Source organism: Macaca fascicularis, chromosome X (genome assembly GCF_037993035.2).
Source record: "Macaca fascicularis isolate 582-1 chromosome X, T2T-MFA8v1.1".
NCBI lineage: Eukaryota > Metazoa > Chordata > Mammalia > Primates > Cercopithecidae > Macaca > Macaca fascicularis.
Window position 1 is genome coordinate 61,291,560 of NC_088395.1, and position 16,961 is coordinate 61,308,520.

The window sequence follows — 16,961 nt, forward strand, 5'->3', positions numbered from 1 at the left end:
CAGAGTTACAGCTTTCCCCTCAAGAAGCCTTTCGCTAAGACAGTTCTTGTGGAATTGGCAAAGTGATATTTGGAAGCCCATAGAGGGCTATGGTGAAAAAGGAAATATCCTCAGATGAAATCTGGAACGAAGCTTTCTGAGAAACTGCTCTGTGATGTGTGACTTTGACTCACAGAGTTACTACTGTATTTCGTGGATCTCTTTGCTAGCCTTATTTCTGTGGAATCTGAGAACAGATATTTCGGGTCCCTTTGAAGACTATAGGGCCAAAGGAAATATCCTCCGATAACAAACAGAAAGAAGCTTTCTGAGAAACTTCTTTGTGTTCTGTGAAATCCTCTCACAGAGTTACAGCTTTCCCCTCAAGAAGCCTTTCGCTAAGACAGTTCTTGTGGAATTGGCAAAGTGATATTTGGAAGCCCATAGAGGGCTATGGTGAAAAAGGAAATATCCTCAGATGAAATCTGGAAAGAAGCTTTCTGAGAAACTGCTGTGTGACGTGTTACTTCCACTCACAGAGTTACATCTGTATTTCGTGGATCTCTTTGCTAGCCTTATTTCTGTGGAATCTGAGAACAGATATTTCGGATCCCTTTGAAGACTATAGGGCCAAAGGAAATATCCTCCGATAACAAAGAGAAAGAAGCTTTCTGAGAAACTTCTTTGTGTTCCGTGAAATCATCTCACAGAGTTACACCTTTCCAATAAAGAAGCCTTTCGCTAAGACAGTTCTTGTGGAATTGGCAAAGTGATATTTGGAAGCCCATAGAGGGCTATGGTGAAGAAGGAAATATCCTCAGATGAAATCTGGAAAGAAGTTTCTGAGAAACTGCTTAGTGTTCTGTTAATTCATCTCACGGAGTTACATCTGTATTTCGTGGATCTCTTTGCTAGCCTTATTTCTGTGGAATCTGAGAACAGATATTTCGGATCCCTTTGAAGACTATAGGGCCAAAGGAAATATCCTCCGATAAAAAAAAGAAAGAAGCTTTCTGAGAAACTTCTTTGTGATCTGTGAAATCATCTCACAGAGTTACAGCTTTCCCCTCAAGAAGCCTTTCGCTAAGACAGTTATTGTGGAATTGGCAAAGTGATATTTGGAAGCCCATAGAGGGCTATGGTGAAAAAGGAAATATCCTCAGATGAAATCTGGAAAGAAGCTTTCTGAGAAACTGCTTAGTGTTCTGTTAATTCATCTCACAGAGTAACATCTGTATTTCGTGGATCTCTTTGCTAGCCTTATTTCTGTGGAATCTGAGAACAGATACTTCGGATCCCTTTGAAGACTATAGGGCCAAAGGAAATATCCTTCGATAATAAAGAGAAAGAAGCTTTCTGAGAAACTTCTTTGTGTTCCGTGAAATCATCTCACAGAGTTACACCTTTCCACTAATGAAGTCTTTCACTAAGACAGTTCTTGTGGAATTGGCAAAGTGATATTTGGAAGCCCATAGAGGGCTATGGTGAAAAAGGAAATATCCTCAGATGAAATCTGGAAAGAAGCTTTCTGAGAAACTGCTTAGTGTTCTGTTAATTCACCTCACAGGGTTACATCTGTATTTCGTGGATCTCTTTGCTAGCCTTATTTCTGTGGAATCTGAGAACAGATATTTCGGATCCCTTTGAAGACTATAGAGCCAAAGGAAATATCCTCCGATAACAAACAGAAAGAAGCTTTCTGAGAAACTTCTTTGTGTTCTGTGAAATCATCTCACAGAGTTACAGCTTTCCCCTCAAGAAGCCTTTCGCTAAGACAGTTCTTGTGGAATTGGCAAAGTGATATTTGGAAGCCCATACAGGGCTATGGTGAAAAAGGAAATATCCTCAGATGAAATCTGGAAAGAAGCTTTCTGAGAAACTGCTTAGTGTTCTGTTAATTCATCTCACAGAGTTACATCTGTATTTCGTGCATCTCTTTGCTAGCCTTATTTCTTTGGAATGTGAGAACAGATATTTCGGATCCCTTTGAAGACTATAGGGCCAAAGGAAATATCCTCCGATAACAATGAGAAAGAAGCTTTCTGAGAAACTTCTTTGTGTTCTGTAAAATCATCTCACAGAGTTACAGCATTCCCCTCAAGAAGCCTTTCGCTAAGACAGTTCTTGTGGAATTGGCAAAGTGATATTTGGAAGCCCATAGAGGGCTATGGTGAAAAAGGAAATATCCTCAGATGAAATCTGGAACGAAGCTTTCTGAGAAACTGCTCTGTGATGTGTGACTTTGACTCACAGAGTTACATCTGTATTTCGTGGATCTCTTTGCTAGCCTTATTTCTGTGGAATCTGAGAACAGATATTTCGGATCCCTTTGAAGACTATAGGGCCAAAGGAAATATCCTGCGATAACAAACAGAAAGAAGCTTTCTGAGAAACTTCTTTGTGTTCTGTGAAATCATCTCACAGAGTTACAGCTTTCCCCTCAAGAAGCCTTTCGCTAAGACAGTTCTTGTGGAATTGGCAAAGTGATATTTGGAAGCCCATAGAGGGCTATGGTGAAAAAGGAAATATCCTCAGATGAAATCTGGAAAGAAGCTTTCTGAGAAACTGCTTAGTGTTCTGTTAATTCATCTCACAGAGTTACATCTGTGTTTCGTGGATCTCTTTGCTAGCCTTATTTCTGTGGAATCTGAGAACAGATATTTCGGATCCCTTTGAAGACTATAGGGCCAAAGGAAATATCCTCCGATAAAAAAGAGAAAGAAGCTTTCTGAGAAACTTCTTTGTGTTCCGTGAAATCATCTCACAGAGTTACAGCTTTCCCCTCAAGAAGCCTTTCGCTAAGACAGTTCTTGTGGAATTGGCAAAGTGATATTTGGAAGCCCATAGAGGGCTATGGTGAAAAAGAAAATATCCTCAGATGAAATCTGGAAAGAAGCTTTCTGAGAAACTGCTCTGTGATGTGTGACTTCCACTCATAGAGTTACATCTGTATTTCGTGGATCTCTTTGCTAGCCTTATTTCTGTGGAATCTGAGAACAGATACTTCGGATCCCTTTGAAGACTATAGGTCCAAAGGAAATATCCTCCGATAACAAAGAGAAAGAAGCTTTCGGAGAAACTTCTTAGTGTTCCGTGAAATCATCTCACAGAGTTACACCTTTCCACTAAAGCAGCCTTTCGCTAAGACAGTTCTTGTGGAATTGGAAAGTGATATTTGGAAGCCCATAGAGGGCTATGGTGAAAAAGGAAATATCCTCAGATGAAATCTGGAAAGAAGCTTTCTGAGAAACTGCTTAGTGTTCTGTTAATTCATCTCACAGAGTTACATCTGTATTTCGTGCATCTCTTTGCTAGCCTGATTTCTGTGGAATCTGAGAACAGATATTTCGGATCCCTTTGAAGACTATAGGGCCAAAGGAAATATCCTCCGATAACAAACAGAAAGAAGATTTCTGAGAAACTTCTTTGTGTTCTGTGAAATCATCTCACAGAGTTACAGCTTTCCCATCAAGAAGCCTTTCGCTAAGACAGTTCTTGTGGAATTGGCAAAGTGATATTTGGAAGCCCATAGAGGGCTATGGTGAAAAAGGAAATATCCTCAGATGAAATCTGGAAAGAAGCTTTCTGAGAAACTGCTTAGTGTTCTGTTAATTCATCTCACAGAGTTACACCTGTATTTCGTGGATCTCTTTGCTAGCCTTATTTCTGTGGAATCTGAGAACAGATACTTCGGATCCCTTTGAAGACTATAGGGCCAATGGAAATATCCTCCGATAACAAAGAGAAAGAAGCTTTCTGAGAAACTTCTTTGTGTTCCGTGAAATCATCTCACAGAGTTACAGCTTTCCACTAAAGAAGCCTTTCGCTAAGACAGTTCTTGTGGAATTGGCAAAGTGATATTTGGAAGCCCATAGAGGGCTATGGTGAAAAAGGAAATATCCTCAGATGCCATCTGGAAAGAAGCTTTCTGAGAAACTGCTTAGTGTTCTGTTAATTCATCTCACGGAGTTACATCTGTATTTCGTGGATCTCTTTGCTAGCCTTATTTCTGTGGAATCTGAGAACAGATATTTCGGATCCCTTTGAAGACTATAGGGCCAAAGGAAATATCCTCCCATAACAAACAGAAAGAAGCTTTCTGAGAAACTTCTTTGTGTTCTGTGAAATCATCTCACAGAGTTACAGCTTTCCCCTCAAGAAGCCTTTCGCTAAGACAGTTCTTGTGGAATTGGCAAAGTGATATTTGGAAGCCCATAGAGGGCTATGGTGAAAAAGGAAATATCCTCAGATGAAATCTGGAAAGAAGCTTTCTGAGAAACTGCTCTGTGATGTGTGACTTCCACTCACAGAGTTACATCTGTATTTCGTGGATCTCTTTGCTAGCCTTATTTCTGTGGAATCTGAGAACAGATACTTCGGATCCCTTTGAAGACTATAGGGCCAAAGGAAATATCCTCCGATAACAAAGAGAAAGAAGCTTTCTGAGAAACTTCTTTGTGTTCCGTGAAATCATCTCAGAGAGTTACACCTTTCCACTAAAGAAGCCTTTCGCTAAGAGAGTTCTTGTGGAATTGGCAAAGTGATATTTGGAAGCCCATAGAGGGCTATGGTGAAAAAGGAAATATCCTCAGATGCCATCTGGAAAGAAGCTTTCTGAGAAACTGCTTAGTGTTCTGTTAATTCATCTCACGGAGTTACATCTGTATTTCGTGGATCTCTTTGCTAGCCTTATTTCTGTGGAATCTGAGAACAGATATTTCGGATCCCTTTGAAGACTATAGGGCCAAAGGAAATATCCTCCGATAACAAAGAGAAAGAAGCTTTCTGAGAAACTTCTTTGTGTTCTGTGAAATCATCTCACAGAGTTACAGCTTTCCCCTCAAGAAGCCTTTCGCTAAGACAGTTCTTGTGGAATTGGCAAAGTGATATTTGGAAGCCCATAGAGGGCTATGGTGAAAAAGGAAAAAACCTCAGATGAAATCTGGAAAGAAGCTTTCTGAGAAACTGCTTAGTATTCTGTTAATTCATCTCACAGAGTTACATCTGTATTTCGTGGATCTCTTTGCTAGCCTTATTTCTTTGGAATCTGAGAACAGATATTTCGGATCCCTTTGAAGACTATAGGGCCAAAGGAAATATCCTCCGATAACAAACAGAAAGAAGCTTTCTGAGAAACTTCTTTGTGTTCTCTGAAATCATCTCACAGAGTTACAGTTTTCCCATCAAGAAGCCTTTCGCTAAAACAGTCTTGTGGAATTGGCACAGTGATATTTGGAAGCCCATAGAGGGCTATGGTGAAAAAGGAAATATCCTCAGATGAAATCTGGAAAGAAGCTTTCTGAGAAACTGCTTAGTGTTCTGTTAATTCATCTCACAGAGTTACATCTGTATTTCGTGCATCTCTTTGCTAGCCTTATTTCTGTGGAATCTGAGAACAGATATTTCGGATCCCTTTGAAGACTATAGGGCCAAAGGAAATATCCTCCGATAACAAAGAGAAAGAAGCTTTCTGAGATACTTCTTTGTGTTCCGTGAAATCATCTCACAGAGTTACAGATTTCCACTCAAGAAGCCTTTCGCTAAGACAGTTCTTGTGGAATTGGCAAAGTGATATTTGGAAGCCCGTAGAGGGCTATGGTGAAAAAGGAAATATCCTCAGATGAAATCTGGAAAGAAGCTTTCTGAGAAACTGCTTAGTGTTCTGTTAATTCATCTCACAGAGTTACATCTGTATTTCGTGCATCTCTTTGCTAGCCTTATTTCTGTGGAATCTGAGAACAGATATTTCGGATCCCTTTGAAGACTATAGGGCCAAAGGAAATATCCTCCGATAACAAAGAGAAAGAAGCTTACTGAGTAACTTCTTTGTGTTATGTGAAATCATCTCACAGAGTTACAGCTTTCCCCTGAAGAAGCCTTTCGCTAAGACAGTTCTTGTGGAATTGGCAAAGTGATATTTGGAAGCCCATAGAGGGCTATGGTGAAAAAGGAAATATCCTCAGATGAAATCTGGAAAGAAGCTTTCTGAGAAACTGCTTAGTGTTCTGTTAATTCATCTCACAGAGTTACATCTGTATTTCGTTGATCTCTTTGCTAGCCTTATTTCTGTGGAATCTGAGAACAGATATTTCGATTCCCTTTGAAGACCATAGAGCCAAAGGAAATATCCTCCGATAACAAAGAGAAAGAAGCTTTCAGGGAAACTTCTTTGTGTTCTGTGAAATCATCTCACAGAGTTACAGCTTTCCCCTCAAGAAGCCTTTCGCTAAGACAGTTCTTGTGGAATTGGCAATGTGATATTTGGAAGCCCATAGAGGGCTACGGTGAAAAAGGAAATATCCTCAGATGAAATCTGGAAAGAAGCTTTCTGAGAAACTGCTCTGTGATGTGTGACTTCCTCTCACAGAGTTACATCTGTATTTCGTGGATCACTTTGCTAGCCTTATTTCTGTGGAATCTGAGAACAGATATTTCGGATCCCTTTGAAGACCATAGGGCCAAAGGAAATATCCTCCGATAACAAACAGAAAGAAGCTTTCTGAGAAACTTCTTTGTGATCTTTGAAATCATCTCACAGAGTTACAGCTTTCCCCTCAAGAAGCCTTTCGCTAACACAGTTCTTGTGGAATTGGCAAAGTGATATTTGGAAGCCCATAGAGGGCTATGTTGAAAAAGGAAATATCCTCAGATGAAATCTGGAAAGAAGATTTCTGAGAAACTGCTTAGTGTTCTGTTAATTCATCTCACAGAGTTACATCTGTGTTTCGTGGATCTCTTTGATAGCCTTATTTCTGTGGAATCTGAGAACACATATTTCGGATCCCTTTGAAGACTATAGGGCCAAAGGAAATATCCTCCGATAAAAAAGAGAAAGAAGCTTTCTGAGAAACTTCTTTGTGTTCCGTGAAATCATCTCACAGAGTTACAGCTTTCCCCTCAAGAAGCCTTTCGCTAAGAGAGTTCTTGTGGAATTGGGAAAGTGATATTTGGAAGCCCATAGAGGGCTATGGTGAAAAAGGAAATATCCTCAGATGAAATCTGGAAAGAAGCTTTCTGAGAAACTGCTTAGTGTTCTGTTAATGCATCTCACGGAGATACATCTGTATTTCGTGGATCTCTTTGCTAGCCTTATTTCTGTGGAATCTGAGAACAGATATTTCGGATCCCTTTGAAGACTATAGGGCCAAAGGAAATATCCTCCGATAACAAAGAGAAAGAAGCTTTCTGAGAAACTTCTTTGTGTTCTGTGAAATCATCTCACAGAGTTACAGCTTTCCCCTCAAGAAGCCTTTCGCTAAGACAGTTCTTGTGGAATTGGCAAAGTGATATTTGGAAGCCCATAGAGGGCTATGGTGAAAAAGGAAATATCCTCAGATGAAATCTGGAAAGAAGCTTTCTGAGAAACTGCTTAGTGTTCTGTTAATTCATCTCACAGAGTTACATCTGTATTTCGTGGATCTCTTTGCTAGCCTTATTTCTTTGGAATCTGAGAACAGATAGTTCGGATCCCTTTGAAGACTATAGGGCCAAAGGAAATATCGTCCGATAACAAAGAGAAAGAAGCTTTCTGAGAAACTTCTTTGTGTTCTGTGAAATCATCTCACAGAGTTACAGCTTTCCCCTCAAGAAGCCTTTCGCTAAGACAGTTCTTGTGGAATTGGCAAAGTGATATTTGGAAGCCCATAGAGGGCTATGGTGAAAAAGGAAATATCCTCAGATGAAATCTGGAACGAAGCTTTCTGAGAAACTGCTCTGTGATGTGTGACTTTGACTCACAGAGTTACTACTGTATTTCGTGGATCTCTTTGCTAGCCTTATTTCTGTGGAATCTGAGAACAGATATTTCGGGTCCCTTTGAAGACTATAGGGCCAAAGGAAATATCCTCCGATAACAAACAGAAAGAAGCTTTCTGAGAAACTTCTTTGTGTTCTGTGAAATCCTCTCACAGAGTTACAGCTTTCCCCTCAAGAAGCCTTTCGCTAAGACAGTTCTTGTGGAATTGGCAAAGTGATATTTGGAAGCCCATAGAGGGCTATGGTGAAAAAGGAAATATCCTCAGATGAAATCTGGAAAGAAGCTTTCTGAGAAACTGCTGTGTGACGTGTTACTTCCACTCACAGAGTTACATCTGTATTTCGTGGATCTCTTTGCTAGCCTTATTTCTGTGGAATCTGAGAACAGATATTTCGGATCCCTTTGAAGACTATAGGGCCAAAGGAAATATCCTCCGATAACAAAGAGAAAGAAGCTTTCTGAGAAACTTCTTTGTGTTCCGTGAAATCATCTCACAGAGTTACACCTTTCCAATAAAGAAGCCTTTCGCTAAGACAGTTCTTGTGGAATTGGCAAAGTGATATTTGGAAGCCCATAGAGGGCTATGGTGAAGAAGGAAATATCCTCAGATGAAATCTGGAAAGAAGTTTCTGAGAAACTGCTTAGTGTTCTGTTAATTCATCTCACGGAGTTACATCTGTATTTCGTGGATCTCTTTGCTAGCCTTATTTCTGTGGAATCTGAGAACAGATATTTCGGATCCCTTTGAAGACTATAGGGCCAAAGGAAATATCCTCCGATAAAAAAAAGAAAGAAGCTTTCTGAGAAACTTCTTTGTGATCTGTGAAATCATCTCACAGAGTTACAGCTTTCCCCTCAAGAAGCCTTTCGCTAAGACAGTTATTGTGGAATTGGCAAAGTGATATTTGGAAGCCCATAGAGGGCTATGGTGAAAAAGGAAATATCCTCAGATGAAATCTGGAAAGAAGCTTTCTGAGAAACTGCTTAGTGTTCTGTTAATTCATCTCACAGAGTAACATCTGTATTTCGTGGATCTCTTTGCTAGCCTTATTTCTGTGGAATCTGAGAACAGATACTTCGGATCCCTTTGAAGACTATAGGGCCAAAGGAAATATCCTTCGATAATAAAGAGAAAGAAGCTTTCTGAGAAACTTCTTTGTGTTCCGTGAAATCATCTCACAGAGTTACACCTTTCCACTAATGAAGTCTTTCACTAAGACAGTTCTTGTGGAATTGGCAAAGTGATATTTGGAAGCCCATAGAGGGCTATGGTGAAAAAGGAAATATCCTCAGATGAAATCTGGAAAGAAGCTTTCTGAGAAACTGCTTAGTGTTCTGTTAATTCACCTCACAGGGTTACATCTGTATTTCGTGGATCTCTTTGCTAGCCTTATTTCTGTGGAATCTGAGAACAGATATTTCGGATCCCTTTGAAGACTATAGAGCCAAAGGAAATATCCTCCGATAACAAACAGAAAGAAGCTTTCTGAGAAACTTCTTTGTGTTCTGTGAAATCATCTCACAGAGTTACAGCTTTCCCCTCAAGAAGCCTTTCGCTAAGACAGTTCTTGTGGAATTGGCAAAGTGATATTTGGAAGCCCATACAGGGCTATGGTGAAAAAGGAAATATCCTCAGATGAAATCTGGAAAGAAGCTTTCTGAGAAACTGCTTAGTGTTCTGTTAATTCATCTCACAGAGTTACATCTGTATTTCGTGCATCTCTTTGCTAGCCTTATTTCTTTGGAATGTGAGAACAGATATTTCGGATCCCTTTGAAGACTATAGGGCCAAAGGAAATATCCTCCGATAACAATGAGAAAGAAGCTTTCTGAGAAACTTCTTTGTGTTCTGTAAAATCATCTCACAGAGTTACAGCATTCCCCTCAAGAAGCCTTTCGCTAAGACAGTTCTTGTGGAATTGGCAAAGTGATATTTGGAAGCCCATAGAGGGCTATGGTGAAAAAGGAAATATCCTCAGATGAAATCTGGAACGAAGCTTTCTGAGAAACTGCTCTGTGATGTGTGACTTTGACTCACAGAGTTACATCTGTATTTCGTGGATCTCTTTGCTAGCCTTATTTCTGTGGAATCTGAGAACAGATATTTCGGATCCCTTTGAAGACTATAGGGCCAAAGGAAATATCCTGCGATAACAAACAGAAAGAAGCTTTCTGAGAAACTTCTTTGTGTTCTGTGAAATCATCTCACAGAGTTACAGCTTTCCCCTCAAGAAGCCTTTCGCTAAGACAGTTCTTGTGGAATTGGCAAAGTGATATTTGGAAGCCCATAGAGGGCTATGGTGAAAAAGGAAATATCCTCAGATGAAATCTGGAAAGAAGCTTTCTGAGAAACTGCTTAGTGTTCTGTTAATTCATCTCACAGAGTTACATCTGTGTTTCGTGGATCTCTTTGCTAGCCTTATTTCTGTGGAATCTGAGAACAGATATTTCGGATCCCTTTGAAGACTATAGGGCCAAAGGAAATATCCTCCGATAAAAAAGAGAAAGAAGCTTTCTGAGAAACTTCTTTGTGTTCCGTGAAATCATCTCACAGAGTTACAGCTTTCCCCTCAAGAAGCCTTTCGCTAAGACAGTTCTTGTGGAATTGGCAAAGTGATATTTGGAAGCCCATAGAGGGCTATGGTGAAAAAGAAAATATCCTCAGATGAAATCTGGAAAGAAGCTTTCTGAGAAACTGCTCTGTGATGTGTGACTTCCACTCATAGAGTTACATCTGTATTTCGTGGATCTCTTTGCTAGCCTTATTTCTGTGGAATCTGAGAACAGATACTTCGGATCCCTTTGAAGACTATAGGTCCAAAGGAAATATCCTCCGATAACAAAGAGAAAGAAGCTTTCGGAGAAACTTCTTAGTGTTCCGTGAAATCATCTCACAGAGTTACACCTTTCCACTAAAGCAGCCTTTCGCTAAGACAGTTCTTGTGGAATTGGAAAGTGATATTTGGAAGCCCATAGAGGGCTATGGTGAAAAAGGAAATATCCTCAGATGAAATCTGGAAAGAAGCTTTCTGAGAAACTGCTTAGTGTTCTGTTAATTCATCTCACAGAGTTACATCTGTATTTCGTGCATCTCTTTGCTAGCCTGATTTCTGTGGAATCTGAGAACAGATATTTCGGATCCCTTTGAAGACTATAGGGCCAAAGGAAATATCCTCCGATAACAAACAGAAAGAAGATTTCTGAGAAACTTCTTTGTGTTCTGTGAAATCATCTCACAGAGTTACAGCTTTCCCATCAAGAAGCCTTTCGCTAAGACAGTTCTTGTGGAATTGGCAAAGTGATATTTGGAAGCCCATAGAGGGCTATGGTGAAAAAGGAAATATCCTCAGATGAAATCTGGAAAGAAGCTTTCTGAGAAACTGCTTAGTGTTCTGTTAATTCATCTCACAGAGTTACACCTGTATTTCGTGGATCTCTTTGCTAGCCTTATTTCTGTGGAATCTGAGAACAGATACTTCGGATCCCTTTGAAGACTATAGGGCCAATGGAAATATCCTCCGATAACAAAGAGAAAGAAGCTTTCTGAGAAACTTCTTTGTGTTCCGTGAAATCATCTCACAGAGTTACAGCTTTCCACTAAAGAAGCCTTTCGCTAAGACAGTTCTTGTGGAATTGGCAAAGTGATATTTGGAAGCCCATAGAGGGCTATGGTGAAAAAGGAAATATCCTCAGATGCCATCTGGAAAGAAGCTTTCTGAGAAACTGCTTAGTGTTCTGTTAATTCATCTCACGGAGTTACATCTGTATTTCGTGGATCTCTTTGCTAGCCTTATTTCTGTGGAATCTGAGAACAGATATTTCGGATCCCTTTGAAGACTATAGGGCCAAAGGAAATATCCTCCCATAACAAACAGAAAGAAGCTTTCTGAGAAACTTCTTTGTGTTCTGTGAAATCATCTCACAGAGTTACAGCTTTCCCCTCAAGAAGCCTTTCGCTAAGACAGTTCTTGTGGAATTGGCAAAGTGATATTTGGAAGCCCATAGAGGGCTATGGTGAAAAAGGAAATATCCTCAGATGAAATCTGGAAAGAAGCTTTCTGAGAAACTGCTCTGTGATGTGTGACTTCCACTCACAGAGTTACATCTGTATTTCGTGGATCTCTTTGCTAGCCTTATTTCTGTGGAATCTGAGAACAGATACTTCGGATCCCTTTGAAGACTATAGGGCCAAAGGAAATATCCTCCGATAACAAAGAGAAAGAAGCTTTCTGAGAAACTTCTTTGTGTTCCGTGAAATCATCTCAGAGAGTTACACCTTTCCACTAAAGAAGCCTTTCGCTAAGAGAGTTCTTGTGGAATTGGCAAAGTGATATTTGGAAGCCCATAGAGGGCTATGGTGAAAAAGGAAATATCCTCAGATGCCATCTGGAAAGAAGCTTTCTGAGAAACTGCTTAGTGTTCTGTTAATTCATCTCACGGAGTTACATCTGTATTTCGTGGATCTCTTTGCTAGCCTTATTTCTGTGGAATCTGAGAACAGATATTTCGGATCCCTTTGAAGACTATAGGGCCAAAGGAAATATCCTCCGATAACAAAGAGAAAGAAGCTTTCTGAGAAACTTCTTTGTGTTCTGTGAAATCATCTCACAGAGTTACAGCTTTCCCCTCAAGAAGCCTTTCGCTAAGACAGTTCTTGTGGAATTGGCAAAGTGATATTTGGAAGCCCATAGAGGGCTATGGTGAAAAAGGAAAAAACCTCAGATGAAATCTGGAAAGAAGCTTTCTGAGAAACTGCTTAGTATTCTGTTAATTCATCTCACAGAGTTACATCTGTATTTCGTGGATCTCTTTGCTAGCCTTATTTCTTTGGAATCTGAGAACAGATATTTCGGATCCCTTTGAAGACTATAGGGCCAAAGGAAATATCCTCCGATAACAAACAGAAAGAAGCTTTCTGAGAAACTTCTTTGTGTTCTCTGAAATCATCTCACAGAGTTACAGTTTTCCCATCAAGAAGCCTTTCGCTAAAACAGTCTTGTGGAATTGGCACAGTGATATTTGGAAGCCCATAGAGGGCTATGGTGAAAAAGGAAATATCCTCAGATGAAATCTGGAAAGAAGCTTTCTGAGAAACTGCTTAGTGTTCTGTTAATTCATCTCACAGAGTTACATCTGTATTTCGTGCATCTCTTTGCTAGCCTTATTTCTGTGGAATCTGAGAACAGATATTTCGGATCCCTTTGAAGACTATAGGGCCAAAGGAAATATCCTCCGATAACAAAGAGAAAGAAGCTTTCTGAGATACTTCTTTGTGTTCCGTGAAATCATCTCACAGAGTTACAGATTTCCACTCAAGAAGCCTTTCGCTAAGACAGTTCTTGTGGAATTGGCGAAGTGATATTTGGAAGCCATAGAGGGCTATGGTGAAAAAGGAAATATCCTCAGATGAAATCTGGAAAGAAACTTTCTGAGAAACTGCTTAGTGTTCTGTTAATTCATCTCACGGAGTTACATCTGTATTTCGTGGATCTCTTTGCTAGCCTTATTTCTGTGGAATCAGAGAACAGATATTTCGGATCCCTTTGAAGACTATAGGGCCAAAGGAAATATCCTCCGATAAAAAAAAGAAAGAAGCTTTCTGAGAAACTTCTTTGTGATCTGTGAAATCATCTCACAGAGTTACAGCTTTCCCCTCAAGAAGCCTTTCGCTAAGACAGTTATTGTGGAATTGGCAAAGTGATATTTGGAAGCCCATAGAGGGCTATGGTGAAAAAGGAAATATCCTCAGATGAAATCTGGAAAGAAGCTTTCTGAGAAACTGCTTAGTGTTCTGTTAATTCATCTCACAGAGTAACATCTGTATTTCGTGGATCTCTTTGCTAGCCTTATTTCTGTGGAATCTGAGAACAGATACTTCGGATCCCTTTGAAGACTATAGGGCCAAAGGAAATATCCTTCGATAATAAAGAGAAAGAAGCTTTCTGAGAAACTTCTTTGTGTTCCGTGAAATCATCTCACAGAGTTACACCTTTCCACTAATGAAGTCTTTCACTAAGACAGTTCTTGTGGAATTGGCAAAGTGATATTTGGAAGCCCATAGAGGGCTATGGTGAAAAAGGAAATATCCTCAGATGAAATCTGGAAAGAAGCTTTCTGAGAAACTGCTTAGTGTTCTGTTAATTCACCTCACAGGGTTACATCTGTATTTCGTGGATCTCTTTGCTAGCCTTATTTCTGTGGAATCTGAGAACAGATATTTCGGATCCCTTTGAAGACTATAGAGCCAAAGGAAATATCCTCCGATAACAAACAGAAAGAAGCTTTCTGAGAAACTTCTTTGTGTTCTGTGAAATCATCTCACAGAGTTACAGCTTTCCCCTCAAGAAGCCTTTCGCTAAGACAGTTCTTGTGGAATTGGCAAAGTGATATTTGGAAGCCCATAGAGGGCTATGGTGAAAAAGGAAATATCCTCAGATGAAATCTGGAAAGAAGCTTTCTGAGAAACTGCTTAGTGTTCTGTTAATTCATCTCACAGAGTTACATCTGTATTTCGTGCATCTCTTTGCTAGCCTTATTTCTTTGGAATCTGAGAACAGATATTTCGGATCCATTTGAAGACTATAGGGCCAAAGGAAATATCCTCCGATAACAATGAGAAAGAAGCTTTCTGAGAAACTTTTTTGTGTTGTGTAAAATCATCTCACAGAGTTACAGCATTCCCCTCAAGAAGCCTTTCGCTAAGACAGTTCTTGTGGAATTGGCAAAGTGATATTTGGAAGCCCATAGAGGGCTATGGTGAAAAAGGAAATATCCTCAGATGAAATCTGGAACGAAGCTTTCTGAGAAACTGCTCTGTGATGTGTGACTTTGACTCACAGAGTTACATCTGTATTTCGTGGATCTCTTTGCTAGCCTTATTTCTGTGGAATCAGAGAACAGATATTTCGGATCCCTTTGAAGACTATAGGGCCAAAGGAAATATCCTGCGATAACAAACAGAAAGAAGCTTTCTGAGAAACTTCTTTGTGTTCTGTGAAATCATCTCACAGAGTTACAGCTTTCCCCTCAAGAAGCCTTTCGCTAAGACAGTTCTTGTGGAATTGGCAAAGTGATATTTGGAAGCCCATAGAGGGCTATGGTGAAAAAGGAAATATCCTCAGATGAAATCTGGAAAGAAGCTTTCTGAGAAAGTGCTGTGTGATGTGTGACTTCCACTCACAGAGTTACATCTGTATTTCGTGGATCTCTTTGCTAGCCTTATTTCTGTGGAATCTGAGAACAGATATTTCGGATCCATTTGAAGACTATAGGGCCAAAGGAAATATCCTCCGATAACAAAGAGAAAGAAGCTTTCTGAGAAACTTCTTTGTGTTCCGTGAAATCATCTCACAGAGTTACACCTTTCCAATAAAGAAGCATTTCGCTAAGACAGTTCTTGTGGAATTGGCAAAGTGATATTTGGAAGCCCATAGAGGGCTATGGTGAAGAAGGAAATATCCTCAGATGAAATCTGGAAAGAAGTTTCTGAGAAACTGCTTAGTGTTCTGTTAATTCATCTCACGGAGTTACATCTGTATTTCGTGGATCTCTTTGCTAGCCTTATTTCTGTGGAATCAGAGAACAGATATTTCGGATCCCTTTGAAGACTATAGGGCCAAAGGAAATATCCTCCGATAAAAAAAAGAAAGAAGCTTTCTGAGAAACTTCTTTGTGATCTGTGAAATCATCTCACAGAGTTACAGCTTTCCCCTCAAGAAGCCTTTCGCTAAGACAGTTATTGTGGAATTGGCAAAGTGATATTTGGAAGCCCATAGAGGGCTATGGTGAAAAAGGAAATATCCTCAGATGAAATCTGGAAAGAAGCTTTCTGAGAAACTGCTTAGTGTTCTGTTAATTCATCTCACAGAGTAACATCTGTATTTCGTGGATTTCTTTGCTAGCCTTATTTCTGTGGAATCTGAGAACAGATACTTCGGATCCCTTTGAAGACTATAGGGCCAAAGGAAATATCCTTCGATAATAAAGAGAAAGAAGCTTTCTGAGAAACTTCTTTGTGTTCCGTGAAATCATCTCACAGAGTTACACCTTTCCACTAATGAAGTCTTTCACTAAGACAGTTCTTGTGGAATTGGCAAAGTGATATTTGGAAGCCCATAGAGGGCTATGGTGAAAAAGGAAATATCCTCAGATGAAATCTGGAAAGAAGCTTTCTGAGAAACTGCTTAGTGTTCTGTTAATTCACCTCACAGGGTTACATCTGTATTTCGTGGATCTCTTTGGTAGCCTTATTTCTTTGAAATCTGAGAACAGATATTTCGGATCCCTTTGAAGACTATAGGGCCAAAGGAAATATCCTCCGATAACAAAGAGAAAGAAGCTTTCTGAGAAACTTCTTTGTGTTTTGTGAAATCATCTCACAGAGTTACAGCTTTCCCCTCAAGAAGCCTTTCGCTAAGACAGTTCTTGTGGAATTGGCAAAGTGATATTTGGAAGCCCCTAGAGGGCTATGGTGAAAAAGTAAATATCTTCAGATGAAATCTGGAAAGAAGCTTTCTGAGAAACTGCTTAGTGTTCTGTTAATTCATCTTACGGAGTTACATCTGTATTTCCTGCATCTCTTCGTTAGCCTTATTTCTGTGGAATCTGAGAACAGATATTTCGGATCCCTTTGAAGACTATAGGGCCAAAGGAAATATCCTCCGATAACAAAGAGAAAGAAGCTTACTGAGAAACTTCTTTGTGTTTTGTGAAATCATCTCACAGAGTTACAGCTTTCCCCTCAAGAAGCCTTTCGCTAAGATAGTTCTTGTGGAATTGGCAAAGTGATATTTGGAAGCCCATAGAGGGCTATGGTGAAAAAGGAAATATGCTCAGAAGAAATCTGGAAAGAAGCTTTCTGAGAAACTGCTTAGTATTCTGTTAATTCATCTCACAGAGTTACATCTGTATTTCGTGCATCTCTTTGCTAGCCTTATTTCTGTGGAATCTGAGAACAGATATTTCGGATGCCTTTGAAGACTATAGGGCCAAAGGAAATATCCTCCGATAACAAAGAGAAAGAAGCTTTCTGAGATACTTCTTTGTGTTCCATGAAATCATCTCACAGAGTTACAGCTTTCCCCTCAAGAAGCCTTTCGCTAAGACAGTTCTTGTGGAATTGGCAAAGTGATATTTGGAAGCCCATAGAGGGCTATGGTGAAAAAGTAAATATCCTCAGATGAAATGTGGAAAGAAGCTTTCTGAGAAACTGCTCTGTGATGTGTGA